Here is a 13605-nt window from a genome sequence, read left to right on the forward strand (position 1 = left end):
ACGCGCTATCTCAGAGTCCAGAGAAGGGCTGGTGCCCGTTGTTAATCTAGGTCCAAGAGAATCTCGGCTCCTCTCCCCAGGGGCCTGCAGGTCAGCCACCTCAGCCGGGAATCGGCCCACGACTGTGAGGGGTAAGAGCAGGATGCTCCGGCCCCTTCCCAGAGTTGGGCCCAGAGCGAGGTCTCCACCCCACGTGGCACCCTCCAGCCCGCGGAGCGGGCTGCTGGGCAAGGTTGTTGGCCGGCTGGCTCCCACTCTGATTTCTGTCTGTGACCACGCTGTGCAGCGGAGCACACGGGGGGCTAATTTTAGCTGGTTTGTTTGGAGAAAGCTGAGATTTCACCAGCTGCAGCTTCCCCCCTCTGTCTCCTGTCTGGGCTGGGCTTGCCAGCTGCGGTTACAGCCAGGGCTTTCTTCGAGGGCTTTCTAAACTGCCTGGGGGGGGCCTCTGCGGCCAGGGCAGGGGGCCCACAGAGGGCACCCAGCTGTGGGCAAGACAGGGCCTTGCCAGTGCTGTGCCAGCTGCTGGACCCATTGTGGCAGCTGGACCGTGGGCTCATGGAGGAAGGGGCAGTGTGGGGCCCAGTGACCCTGCCCTCCTCCTGTGCCCTGTGAGGTTTGTCCCCCCGGTTCCCACGGAGGCGGTGCTGCCCCGAAAGGGCCCCCGCCGCTGGGGCAAAGGGCGAGGCGGGAGTCTGAGTTCGGCTGCAGTGCGGCTTCTGCCCTTGCTGCGTTCGCTGAGCCCGTGGCGGGGCAAAGAGCCCTGCGCTCTCTCGCGCTCGGCTCCGGGTACAGCCGCCCCGCTCTCTGCCCCAGCGACTCCCCCCGGCCGCCTCCTCTGGGACCAGCAGCGCCAAGGCTCCCGTGGGAAAAACCCATCGCCCCCCGCAACACCCCGTGACCATTGGACCAGCACGGAGCGCAAGGGAATCACCCCCCCCCGCTGAGCCCCCCCCCCGCTCCCCGCAGCACGGGCCCCCCTAGTGCCAGGCTGGGACACTGCGGTCGCACCCCCGCTGAGCCCCCCCCTGCTCCCCGCAGCATAGCCCCCCCTAGTGCCAGGCTGGGACACTGCGGTCCGCACCCCCCGCTGAGCCCCCCCCGCTCCCCCCGCAGCACGGCCCCCCCTAGTGCCAGGCTGGGGACACTGCGGTCGCACCCCCCCGCTGAGCCCCCCCCTCGCTCCCCGCAGCACGGCCCCCCTAGTGCCAGGCTGGGACACTGCGGTCGCACCCCCCGCTGAGCCCCCCCCGCAGCACGGCCCCCCTAGTGCCAGGCTGGGACACTGCGGTCGCACCCCCGCTGAGCCCCCCCGCTCCCCGCAGCACGGCCCCCCTAGTGCCAGGCTGGGACACTGCAGTCGCACCCCCGCTGAGCCCCCCCCGCTCCCCCGCAGCACGGCCCCCCTAGTGCCAGGCTGGGACACTGCGGTCGCACCCCCGCTGAGCCCCCCCCGCTCCCTGCAGCAACGGCCCCCCTAGTGCCAGGCTGGGACACCGCGGTCGCACCCCCGCTGAGCCCCCCCCGCTCCCTGCAGCACGGCCCCCCTAGCACCGTGCCGGGGCCCACACTGACTACGAGATGAGGGTGCCCCCTACTGACCCCCGCAGCACCATAACCCTGGGTGCCAGGCTAGGACCCCAGGGCCAACATTGCCTGCAAGGGGAGAGCACCCGCAGCTGAGTTCTCCCATTCGAGTGCGGAGCTGGCCGAGCCCCCTGACCGGCCCCCCCGCTTGTGGGGCTGCAGAACTCTGGTAATTCCTGCCCCCACCCCCCCAGCCCCGCACCATGATTGGCGACCAAACCCGCTGCCCTGCCCCAGAGTCAGGGCGGTTCTCCCCCCACCCCCCCCGCCTCGTCAGGAACCGCTCTGGCTTGGGGTGAGATCATTGCGGGCCTGGGACCCACTTCACGTCTGGGTTTGTTGACTTCAGCGCTCGGGGAAGCAGAGATAAAATCCCAAGTGTTGAGGCCCTGGCCGGTGCCAAATGAATTCCATGTGAGCTGGGTAATGGCAGGGGCGAGGGAGCGCTGCAGAACCCGCTTCCCGCGCGGCCTGGCATGCTCCAGCCCCGTCCGCACCGAGAGGCTATCGGGGTGGTGCCGCAAGGATCCCAAAGCGTTGGGCTAAGGAGCCCTCCCCCCCCCCCCCGTCCCCACGGCTGGCCCCATCTCGCTCCGCTCCCCTGCACGTGGCTTGGCCTTGGAACCCCGGAGCTGGAGACGGAGGGAAAACGATTTCTGTGCAGCCTGACACGGGCTGGTGGGTCTGACTGTCATTTCCTGCCCCTAATCCGTTCCTTCTGCTCCTCGCTTAGGGCCCCCCCAGCCCTTCGGCAGGCTGAAACAGGCGGCTCTTGGGGCCCGGGCCCAGCCCTTCCGCGTGGCAGGGGCATCAGTCCCCAGCCGGGAATCAGACAAGACAGATCCCTGGAGGAGCCCTGACACCCCTTTGCTGGGGTCCTGCCCTCCCCAGCGTGGCAGGACCTGATCCCCAGGACAGGGCACGATGCCCCCCATGCTGCGGCTGCCAGCCGTCCCTCACTTGTACAGTGCCCTGGGAGTGCTGCGCAAGGTCCCGAAGCGCTCGCCGTCTCTGGGCTCCGGACAGGAGGGGGTGGCCCCCACGACCCCACATCTAGTCCCAGCCCTGCCCCACGAGTTCCAAGGCGGCCACCCGGTGCCCTGGACAGTTCATGTGCCCCGGCCGAGGGAGCCAGCCGGGCTTTGGAGGGCAGGGACTGAGCTGGTAAAAAGGCTGGACTTTTACCCTTCCCCTGGGGCCAATGCCAGGGCCTCCCAGCACCAAGATCCACCCCTGGAGCTAAAGCAGCAGCTCCGCTCCCTTGCTGCCAGTAGTAGGCTGTTATCTGCTAGTGGACCACATGCTCGGCCGGGGGTTACATTTACCCCCATGACGCCTTCAGCCCCCATGGATCTCTGGGGTCACTCGGCTGCGAGCTGGTCTGAGCCCATCCCCGGGGGGGCAAGCACTGCCATTCTCCCCTCTGCCGCCGCGTCTCCCACGCTCCCAGCATCGGGGCAGGGTTCTGTGGTGCCCGCCGTGGGGGCTGGGAGCGGCAGGGGGGAGTGATAGGCAACCTGGAGCCAGCTGCTCTCCACGGCTGGGGGATGTCATCCAGGCCGCGGACGAAGCAGCTCCCAGTTCTCGAGCCAGCTGGACATGCCAGGGGAGTCGGTGTGTCGGCCTGGAGCCGGCGCCCAGGAGTGGGTGACGCGACCCTGGGCTAACACACCGGCCGTCGCGGCCCCGGCCCCCGCCCGCCAGGCCGGGTGTGAACGTGCCAGGGGGACAGACAACGACGCGCTGCCAGTGTCTGCTTGTGCGTCTGTCGGAGGCCGGGCAGCGCCCCACAGCCCCCCCCAATCCCCCGCTGGGACGGGGGCCCAGGCTGCCGGCCCCCACCCCGCCCCAAGGAGAGGGGCGGAAAGAACCGGCGCTGGGTGGGAGGCGTCTGCTTCCAATTAGCCCCACTCCCTCCCTTCCGAGACAGAGACTGAGACACCGGACTGCTCCCCTCGGCCCCCCCGCCCGCTCCTCCCCCACCTCCTGCTCCCCTCCCCCCTCGGCCCCCCCGCCCCGCTCCTCCTCCCAACCTCCTGCTCCCCTCCCCCCCTCGGCCCCCCGCCCGCTCCTCCCCCCCACCTCCTGTTCCCCTCCCCCTCGGCCCCCCCGCCCGCTCCTCCCCCACCTCCTGCTCCCCCTCCCCCCCTCGGCCCCCCCGCCCGCTCCTCCCCCACCTCCTGCTCCCCTCCCCCCCTCGGCCCCCCCGCCCGCTCCTCCCCCACCTCCTGCTCCCCCTCCCCCCCTCGGCCCCCCCGCCCGCTTCCTCCCCCACCTCCTGCTCCCCCTCCCCCCCTCGGCCCCCCGCCCGCTCCTCCCCCACCTCCTGCTCCCCCTCCCCCCTCGGCCCCCCGCCCGCTCCTCCCCCACCTCCTGCTCCCCTCCCCCTCGGCCCCCCGCCCGCTCCTCCCCCACCTCCTGCTCCCCTCCCCCCTCGGCCCCCGCCCCCGCTCCTCCCCCACCCTCCTGCTCCCCTCCCCCCTCGGCCCCCCGCCCGCTCCTCCCCCACCTCCTGCTCCCCACCTCCTCCCCCTCGGCCCCCCGCCCGCTCCTCCCCCACCTCCTGCTCCCCCTCCCCCCTCGGCCCCCCCGCCCGCTCCTCCCCCACCTCCTGCTCCCCCTCCCCCTCGGCCCCCCCGCCCGCTCCTCCCCCACCTCCTGCTCCCCTCCCCCCTCGGCCCCCCCCCGCGCTCCTCCCCCACACTCCTGCTCCCCCTCCCCCTTGGCCCCCTGCCTGCTCCTCCCCCACCTCCTCCTCCCATCCCCTCTCAGCCCCCCGCCCGCTCCTCCCCCACCTCCTGCTCCCCCTCCCCCCTCGGCCCCCCCGCCCCGCTCCTCCCCCACCTCCTGCTCCCCCTCCCCCTCGGCCCCCCCGCCCGCTCCTCCCCCCACCTCCTGCTCCCCTCCCCCCTTGGCCCCCTGCCTGCTCCTCCCCCACCTCCTCCTCCCATCCCCTCTCAGCCCCCTGTCATGGGGTCCCCGGGTGATGCTCTGGGACTGCTCCCCCACGAAGCCAGGCAGGACTCTGGGGGAAGTCTCCTCTCTGGGAGCAGCCTGTCTGCAGGACACACAGCTCACCCGGCTTCCCACCTTCCTGGGTCTGACCTCGGAGCACTCAGCCTCCTCTGCCCCTCCCTGCGCTTCCCCCAGCGAGGTCCGCCCAGGGCGGGGTCCTGGGGAAGCCAGAGGGTCCTGCCCCCCAACTCCGCAGTCAGACGGGACTCTCAGCCAGCCAGTTAAAACAGAAGGTTTATTAGACGACAGGAACATGGTCTAACTCAGAGCTTGTAGGTGCAGAGAACAGGACCCCCTCAGCTGGGTCCATTTTGGGGGGCAGTGAGCCAGACAACCCCGTCTGCCCTTCACTCCTTGTCCCCAGCCAGCCCCAAACTGAAACTCTCTCCAGCCCCCCCCTTCTCTGGGCTCTGTCCCTTTCCCGGGCCAGGAGGGCACCAGATTCCTTTGTTCTCCAACGCTTTAGCTCTCACCTCGCAGGGGGGAAGGGCCCAGGCCATCAGTGGCCAGGAAAGAGGGTGTCGGCCATTCTTTATGTCCAGACCCCTGCACACACCTGCCCTCTAGGGCTCTGCAACGATCATACACACTTATCCCAACCCCTAGATACTTAAGAACTGCATAGGGGAAACTGAGGCACCCCCACTCTATTCAGAGGAAACATTAGAACAGTCCCACTTCATCACACTCCTGCCCACTCCTCCCCCCACCTCCTGCTCCCATCCCCCCTTGACCTCCCCATCCGCTCCTCCCCCACCTTCTGCTCCCCTCCCTGCACAGCCCCCCTCCTGCTCCTCCCCTCACCTCCCTGCCCAGTGACCCCAGCCTCAGCCCAGGGCCTTCGCCAGCCGGGGCAGAGAGGCACCCAGGGGCTCCCCCAGGCCTGGGCTCCCCCAGACATCCTGGCAGCCCCAGGGCCCCCTCCCCAGGCTCAATTTCCCCCCAGAGATCCTGGCAGCCCCAGCCTGATCCCCACGGCTCCTCCAGGCTCGACAGCACTGGGTGTGGGTGGTTCCCCAGGTCAGGCCCCCGGCGGCAGGTTCAGCCCCGTGGTCCTGTCCCTGGCAGGATGAGGCCAGTGCTGGCACAGGGGTTAGCCCCCCTCCCAGCCCCTTGTCCCGGTTCCTGGGCCTGCCTGGCAGGGAGGGAGCCGTACCCCAGCCCGGGGAGGAGGCGGCTCCTGGCCGTGCAGGGGGTAAGGCAGGAAGGGGACAAGGCCCCAGCGAGGGAGAGGGGAACGCTCCCTACCCAGGCTCATCCCCACACACTCAGCGGCCTCCCCAGGGACTGAGCGTTCCCCAGCCCCCACCCCCTGTCCTGGAGAATCAGGGCCCCAGACACCAGGTCCAAAGTGTCCTGGGTTCACCCCTCCCCCAGCAGCTCAGCCGGTGCCCCTCAATCCCGACCCGCAGCCCCCGTTCCTCTGCTCCCCAAAGTCCCCCTTGGAGCAGACGGCCAGGTATGGGCTGGTTTTGTGCTGGGGCCCGGAGCTGGAGGTGACCCCGGATGCCTGGTGGCCTGTCACCAATTCATGAACCCCCTGGGTCCCCCATGAAACGACTGTCCTGGAAACCTCCCTGGCTGCGCCCCGGCCGTGGCCCCGGGGCGGACCGGCGTGTGGGACTGGCCAAGGAGCAGCGTGGGGGGCGCTGCACCAAGCCTGGAGTTCTCGCCCCGGCTGGCGAGGGAGGGCAGGGCAGGGGCACTGGTGTACAATGAATTACTTCCTGCTGCTCGCATAGCAACATCTGGGCTGGCACAGCTGGGGCCGCAGGTTTCCAGCTGTGGTCAGCTGCAAAACCCAACCCCTTCATTATCTCCCCACACTGCTTGAGGAGGGCAACACAGCCCGGGCCACACGCTCGGCGGTGAGATTCCTGCAGGGACCTGCTGTCTGGAGCATCCCTGGGGCTCTGGGGCTTCTCGGCTGGCCCCAGCAGGAGCTCCCTGCAAGATCTGTGACTCATTCTGGTAGTGCCGAGAGGCTCTGAGTGAGACCCCGGGGGAAGCCCCCGGGGGAAGCCGTTGTGTCTGGCTCTGCCCAGACCCCGGCCGAGATCAGGGCCCCGTCGTGCCGGGCGCTGCACAGACCCCAACGAAAGTTCATCCCTGCCTTGTAGAGCTCACAGGCTAACTGAACAAGGGAAGGACGGGGAGCTACAGCCTGGAGGGATGGGGTGTCTCTGGCATCCAGCCCATGCGTCAGTCGCCCCATCAGGCTGGTAACGAGGGGTGCATAGGGGGGTCCCAGGATCCCAGCTGCCTCAACTTCCCCCTCTGCACAAAAAATGTCCCTCACCGAGGCGCCCTGCCCTGTGGGAGGCTGCGGAGGGGACTCAGGTCCCAGCTGTTTGCTTCCCTCCAGCTCCTGCTCTGGGGGATGGGGCTGCAGCTCTCAGTGGGGCGCGCTCAGGGTTGTGAGGAATGGAGCCTGTGCTGGCTGTGGATCTGGCCACTCGGGCCTTTGGGGATATGCATTGGGGGACCCTAAAATACAGCCTGGGGGCACCCCGAGGCCCCTCAGCTCAGCTGTGCTCCCGAGTGCCAGACCTCGCCGTGCGTCGGGTTTGCAACCAGGGTCAATAAATCCTGACCCTAAAGCAGCCCCTGCTCCTGGGACTCCAGCCCAAAGGCTCAGGGAGCCAGCGCCTGGATTCCCACCTGTGACCCAGGGGCCAGACCGTCGGGGGCCCCGCCATGGACATTCCAGCCACGCCCAGCACCACTCCACCCCCACCTCTGTCAATATTTGGGTCGTCCAGGCTGGCTCCAGCCTCGGCAGGGCCTGCGTTCTCCTGTGGGGAGGGGGAGTTCTAGCCCCTCGGGGGAAGCCGGCTGGGCCCATGTTATTCTAGGGTTGAGCACTGGGACGCTACACGCAGTGATTTGTTATTGTGGGGTTGTGACGAAGTCGAACTGTTCTTAATGTTTCCTCTGAATAGTGTGGGGGTGCCTCAGTTTCCCCTATGCAGTTCTTAAGTATCTAGGTGGTGGGATAAGGGTGTATGATCGGTTTCAGAGTAACAGCCGTGTTAGTCTGTATTCACAAAAGGAAAAGGAGGACTTGTGGCACCTTAGAGACTAACCAATTTATTTGAGCATGAGCTGTCGTGAGCTACAGCTCACTTCATCGGATGCATACATGTATGATTGTTGCAGAGCCCTAGAGGGCAGGTGTGTGCAGGGGTCTGGACACAGAGAATGGCCGACACCCTGTTTCCTGGCCACTGATGGCCTGGGCCCTTCCCCCCTGCAAGGTGAGAGCTAAAGGGCTGGAAAACAAAGGAATCCGGTGACCTCCTGGCCCGGGAAAGGGACAAAGCCCAGAGGAGGAGGGGCTGGAGGGAGTTTCAGTTTGGGGCTGGCTGGGACATGGAGTGAAGTGCAGACCTGGTTGTCTGGCTCACTGCCCCCCAAAATGGACCCAGCTGAGGGGTCCTGTTCTCTGCACCTACAAGCTCTGTGTTAGACCATGTTCCTGTCACCTTCTGTTTTACTGGCTGGCTGAGAGTCCCGTCTGACTGCGGAGTTGGGGGGCAGGACCCTCTGGCTTCCCCAGGACCCCGCATGGGCGGACTCGCTGGGGGGAAGCGCACGGAGGGGCAGAGGAGGCTGAATGCTCTGCGGTCAGACCCAGGAAGGTGGAGCCGGGTGAGCTGTGAGTCCTGCAGACAGGCTGCTCCCAGAGAGGAGACTCCCCAGAATCCTGCCTGGCTTCATGGGGAGCAGTTCCAGAGCATCGCCCGGGGACGCCGTGACAGGGGTTGCCGCTAAGTGCTGGGGCTGTGCACCCTGAGCCACCCACAGTGCCCCCTGCAACAGCGTGTCCCACCTCCACCACCCATTTCCCCCCTGCCACCTCCTCCCGTCCCCCCAGCCCCCTGCCCGCACCCACAGCCCCACCTCCCCTTCCTCCAGCCACACAACCCCATGCAAACCCCCATCTCTGCACAGGTTTCAGAGGAGCAGCCGGGTTAGTCTGTATTCGCAAAAAGAACAGGAGGACTTGTGGCACCTTAGAGACTAACCCATTTATTTGAGCATGAGCTTTCGTGAGCTACAGCTCACTTCATCGGATGCATTCAGTGGAAACTGCAGCAGGCTTTATTTATACACAGAGAATATGAAAAAATACCTCTGCACACACTCCCAGCCCTCTGCACTCACAGGCCCCAGGCAACACCCGCACCCTCCATGTATGTCTCCTCCTGTCTGTGCATCGCACCTTCCTGCCTGCTGCTAACCGCACTCACCGCAGCCCTCCTGGCCTGGCCCGGCACAGCACACAGAATCACAGAGTATCAGGGTGGGAAGGGACCTCAGGAGGTATCTAGTCCAACCCCCTGCTCAAAGCAGGACCAATCCCCAGTTTTTGCCCCAGCTCCCTAAATGGCCCCCTCAAGGATTGAACTCACAGCCCTGGGTTGAGCAGGCCAACGCTCGAGCCACTGAGCACGTACCCTGCCCGGCTGCCCTGGTCTGGGGGCTCTCAGCTGTCTGCTGTGGCAGGCACAGGAGGGCCACAGACCTAGTCCCAGCTGGGTCCCACTGCTCCCAGCAGCTAAAGCGCAGCCAGCTCTGAAGAGAAGGGGGTGGGGGGCTGGGAGCCAGGACTCCTGGGTTCTATCTACAGCTCTGGGAGGGAAGAGGGGTGTAGTGGGTTAGAGCAGCCCCCGGGTTCCAGCTCTGCCCCTGACGGGCAGGCCCCTTCCCCGCCCCATAACAAGGAGAATGCTAGTTACTGCCTGGGGCCCGCGGCCGAAGGACTGCAGCCCGGAAAGCCCTTGGCAGCGCCCACCTTTCCATAAGGGTGGGGGGCGGGGGCGTTACTGCCGAGCCAGCGGCCTCGTCAGACTCCCCGTGACGGGGCTGCTCGGCAGCTGAGTCAGCCTTTCCCGGCCGGCCGGGAGCTCCGGTGCCAGACAAACACCTGACGCCCACAGACTAGAGCAAGTGCCCGGGGCAGGATCAAAGCCCCCCACCCCCGGCCGGAAACCGCCCACACAGCAGCCCCCGCTTCCTGGAAAGAGGAGCGCAGCAGCTGCCGGGTGGCTGTGCTGGGGCCGGGTCCCCTCCCCCCGCAGGGTTCATGCCCTCCCGGGGCTGACGGAGGCTGCGCGGGTTTTCCCCTGACTCCTGGGAGCCCGCGGCGGGGGGCAGGACCTGGGCCCCAGCACGCGCCCGGGACCTGCGCCCCTGGGTGCGTAACGCCGGCGGGTGGGATCGAACCGCGGAGCTCTGGAGCTTACTGCAGGAGCCTCTGCCCCAGACGCCTGACTCTCTCGCTGCCTGGTCTCGGCCCCACGCGCCGGGCCCGAGCCCCCCCCGGCAGGTGTGAGGGTTGCGTGGGCACACGCCAGCCTGCCTGCAGACACCCACGCCCACGCCCGCAGGCAGGTGTGCCCATGCACCTGCTGCCATGCAGACACGCACCCGCCTAGTCACACCTCCCGCTGGGCACGCTCAGCCGCACGCCCAGACCCCCGGCTGTCGACACACCGACAGCTGCAGCTGTGTGCCCACTTGCACACGCACAGGTGTGTGAACAAATGCACGTGCGAATGCACAAGCTGCCACGCACACACAAACCCACAGCCCCGTGTGATCACACGCGCCCACGTGCAGTCTCTCTCTGCCAAGTTACCGATCCCCGAACTGCCCCAGCACAGACGCCGCCCCGGCCCCCTGGCACTGCAGCCAGGTCCTTGCACTTCCCTGAGCTGAGCGGCAGCCCGAGAGAGGCGTGAGGGCCCTAGGACGGGCGTCCTGCAGTGCTCGAGGGGTTAACGGCAAAGGAACACACACAGGTGAACAAGCCACAACATCCAGACTTGGGTGCGGAAAGTTCAGCAGCAAAAGGACCTGCAGGCACCTGAGTGCGGGGCTGAGCTCGGCTCCCCGGGGCTCCTGCTGCAGGCCGGGTGCCCAGCTTGGAGGCTGGCCTGAGTCGGGGGCCACAGGGTGGACTTTGGGGCTGGACGCTGGGCCCGCTGCAGATACACATGCGTGGGAAGGTGCCCGTGCTCTGCGCCCTGGCCACGGGCCCAGTCCCGGGCGCCCAGGCCTCTGTGGGTGTTAGCCAGCGTGGCCTGGCCCCGTCGGGCACTGCTGAGCCAGCGGCTGGTTAGAGCCGAAGGCCTTCGCAGCCCTGAGGGTGTCCCGGCTCCCCGGGTGACACCGGGCTGCTCATTGGCTCTGGGGGGCACCGACCTGTGTGTATGTGTGTGTCTGTGTGTTAGCTCAGGCTGGCAAGCCGGTGGGCCAGGCGAGAGCCCACAGGCACAGGCCCTGGCTAGCTCCATCACCCTGCTGGGCGGCAGAGGGGCCCGGAGGTAGGGGAATCTCTTTCGAGGGTGGATGTGAGCAGGGACCTACTGTGACGAAGTGGGACTGTTCTTAATGTTTCCTCAGAATACTGTCAGGCTGCCTCAGTTTCCCCTAGGCATTTCTTAAGTCTCTAGGTGGTGTGATAAGGCAGGGGGTGTAACTGTTGCAGAGCAAAGGGCCAGTTTGAACATAAATGGCCGACACCCTGTTTCCTGGCCACTGATGGCCTGGGCCCTTCCCCCCTGCAAGGTGAGAGCTAAAGGGTTGGAGAACAAAGGAATCCGGTGACCTCCTGGCCCGGGAAAGGGACAAAGCCCAGAGGAGGAGGGGCTGGAGGGAGTTTCAGTTTGGGGCTGGCTGGGGACGAGGAGTGAAGGGCAGATGGGGTTGTCTGGCTCACTGCCCCCCAAAATGGACCCAGCTGAGGGGTCCGGTTCTCTGCACCTACAAGCTCTGTGTTCGACCATGTTCCTGTCGTCCTGTCGTCACCTCCTGTTTCCCCGGCTGGCGGAGAGTCATGTCTGACTGCCGAGTTGGGGGGCAGGACCCTCTGGCCCCCCCAGGACCCCGCCTGGGCGGACTCACTGTGGGAAGCGCAGGGAGGGGCAGAGGAGGCTGAAGGCTCCGAGGTCAGACCCAGGAAGGTGGAGCCGGGTGAGCTGTGTGTCCTGCAGACAGGCTGCTCCCCGAGAGGAGACTTCCCCAGCATCCTGCCTGGCTTCATGGGGAGCAGTTCCAGAGCATCGCCCGGGGACTCCGTGACACCTACCCAAGGGTGACCGTGGGACTAAGGCTCTGGCTCACCTGGCTCTTGCTCAGGGCCGTGGCGCTGGGGGGCCGCTGTAGTGAGTGAAGGAAGCCGAGGCAGCTCCTAACGGGGGTGGCTGGGAACGGAAGCCGCCTGCCTAGCGCCGTTCAGGGAAAGAGGAACTCGTGTACATGGTGCAATTAAACGGCTCCCGCCTAGGAACCAGCCCAAGATTGTCACCTGCTCCCCATCCAAACGGAAAGCCCCAAACTGCGGCTCTTGCTGGGTCAGAGGCTCCAACACAGGAGATCTGTGAGCAGCGGGGGAGGAAGCGCTTTCAACCTTGCTGCTGCGTTCACAGGTTGTCAAACCCCATCTGGAGAGAGCCACTTATCCCTTTCTGTTAGGGGAGCACCCTGAGGTCCCGACCAAGACCAGGGCCCCGTCGTGCCGGGTGCTGCCCAGACCCCAGCTGAGACCAGGGCCCCGTCGCGCCGGGCGCCACCCAGACCCCAGCTGAGACCAGGGCCCCGTCGCGCCGGGCGCTGCCCAGACCCCAGCCAAGACCAGGGCCCCGTCGCGCCGGGCGCTGCCCAGACCCCAGCTGAGACCAGGGCCCCGTCGCGCTGGGCGCTGCCCAGACCCCAGCCAAGATCAAGGCCCCGTCGCGCCGGGCGCTGCCCAGACCCCAGCTGAGACCAGGGCCCCGTCGCGCCGGGCGCTGCCCAGACCCCAGCCAAGACCAGGGCTCCGTCGCGCCGGGCGCTGCCCAGACCCCAGCTGAGACCAGGGCCCCGTCGCGCCGGGCGCCACCCAGACCCCAGCCGAGACCAGGGCCCCGTCGCGCCGGGCACTGCCCAGACCCCAGCCGAGACCAGGGCCCCATCCTGCCAGGCGCTGCCCAGACCCCAACCAAGACCAGGGCCCCATCGCGCCGGGCGCCGCCCAGACCCCAGCCGAGACCAGGGCCCCGTCGCGCCGGGCGCTGCCCAGACTCCCATTGAAATCCAGGCCCCACTGCTCCAGGTGCCGCCCAGACCAGGCGTGAGGCAGCCCCGGACCCAAATTGCTCCTGGTGTGACTAGACGAGGCGTTGTTATCCCCTTGTACGGAGAGACACAAGGAGTTTGGGGCAGAGCTGGGAATTGAGTCCTGGTCTCCAGAGGCCCAGGCAAGCCCCCCTCCCATCTCCCCCACCCTCTCCCTGCTCTCTGCACTCCCTCGTACCTACCCGTCCCACAGCAACCCAGACACTACTGGGACATGGGCACACAGAGGTGCCTCGCGACGGGGAGAGCAGCCAGGGCATGGACCCAGATGTCTGTCGCCGGCTCCTGGCAGGAATCCTCTGCCTGGCGGGAAGGGGGGACACAGGCTGGCCCTGGGGAAGTGTTAGGGCAGGTTTCTCCATCCCGCTTGGTGAGGCGGTGACCCTGATGCCAGGCTCCGTCCCCCCATCGTGGGTGGCAATGGGCTCCCGCCCCCCAGGGAAAGGGCTGGGGCTCCGTCTGGCCCATGTCTGGGGCCCTGGGGCCCATAGATGTCCCCTGCTGGCCGCTGGGGCTTCAGCCCAGCAAGGGTGTGGAGCAGCCCAGCAGGAGAGTCATCGGGACCCAGCCGTGCCAGGGACTTTCTGGCTCCCCCTTGGCTGATTGAAGGCACATGTGCTGACCCAGCAGCCGCGACAGCTCCCCCCACCCCTGCCCCGTCTGCCAGACGCCTGGGAAGCCCTGGCTGCAGTTCTAGGCCCCCCTTCGGTTCCACGCCCCCCCCCCCCCCGCCAGGGCTGCCAGGGCAGTGAGAGTGCGTGGGTGGGTGGGGATTAACCCTTCCCTGCCACAGCAGACAGACGGACAGACAACAGGGAGGAAAAGAGGCTTTCCTGCAGGAGATGGGCTCCCTATGGCTGAACAGGTCACCTGAGAGCC

The sequence above is a fragment of the Lepidochelys kempii genome, chromosome 20, assembly GCF_965140265.1.
Source record: "Lepidochelys kempii isolate rLepKem1 chromosome 20, rLepKem1.hap2, whole genome shotgun sequence".
Taxonomy (NCBI): Eukaryota; Metazoa; Chordata; order Testudines; family Cheloniidae; genus Lepidochelys; species Lepidochelys kempii.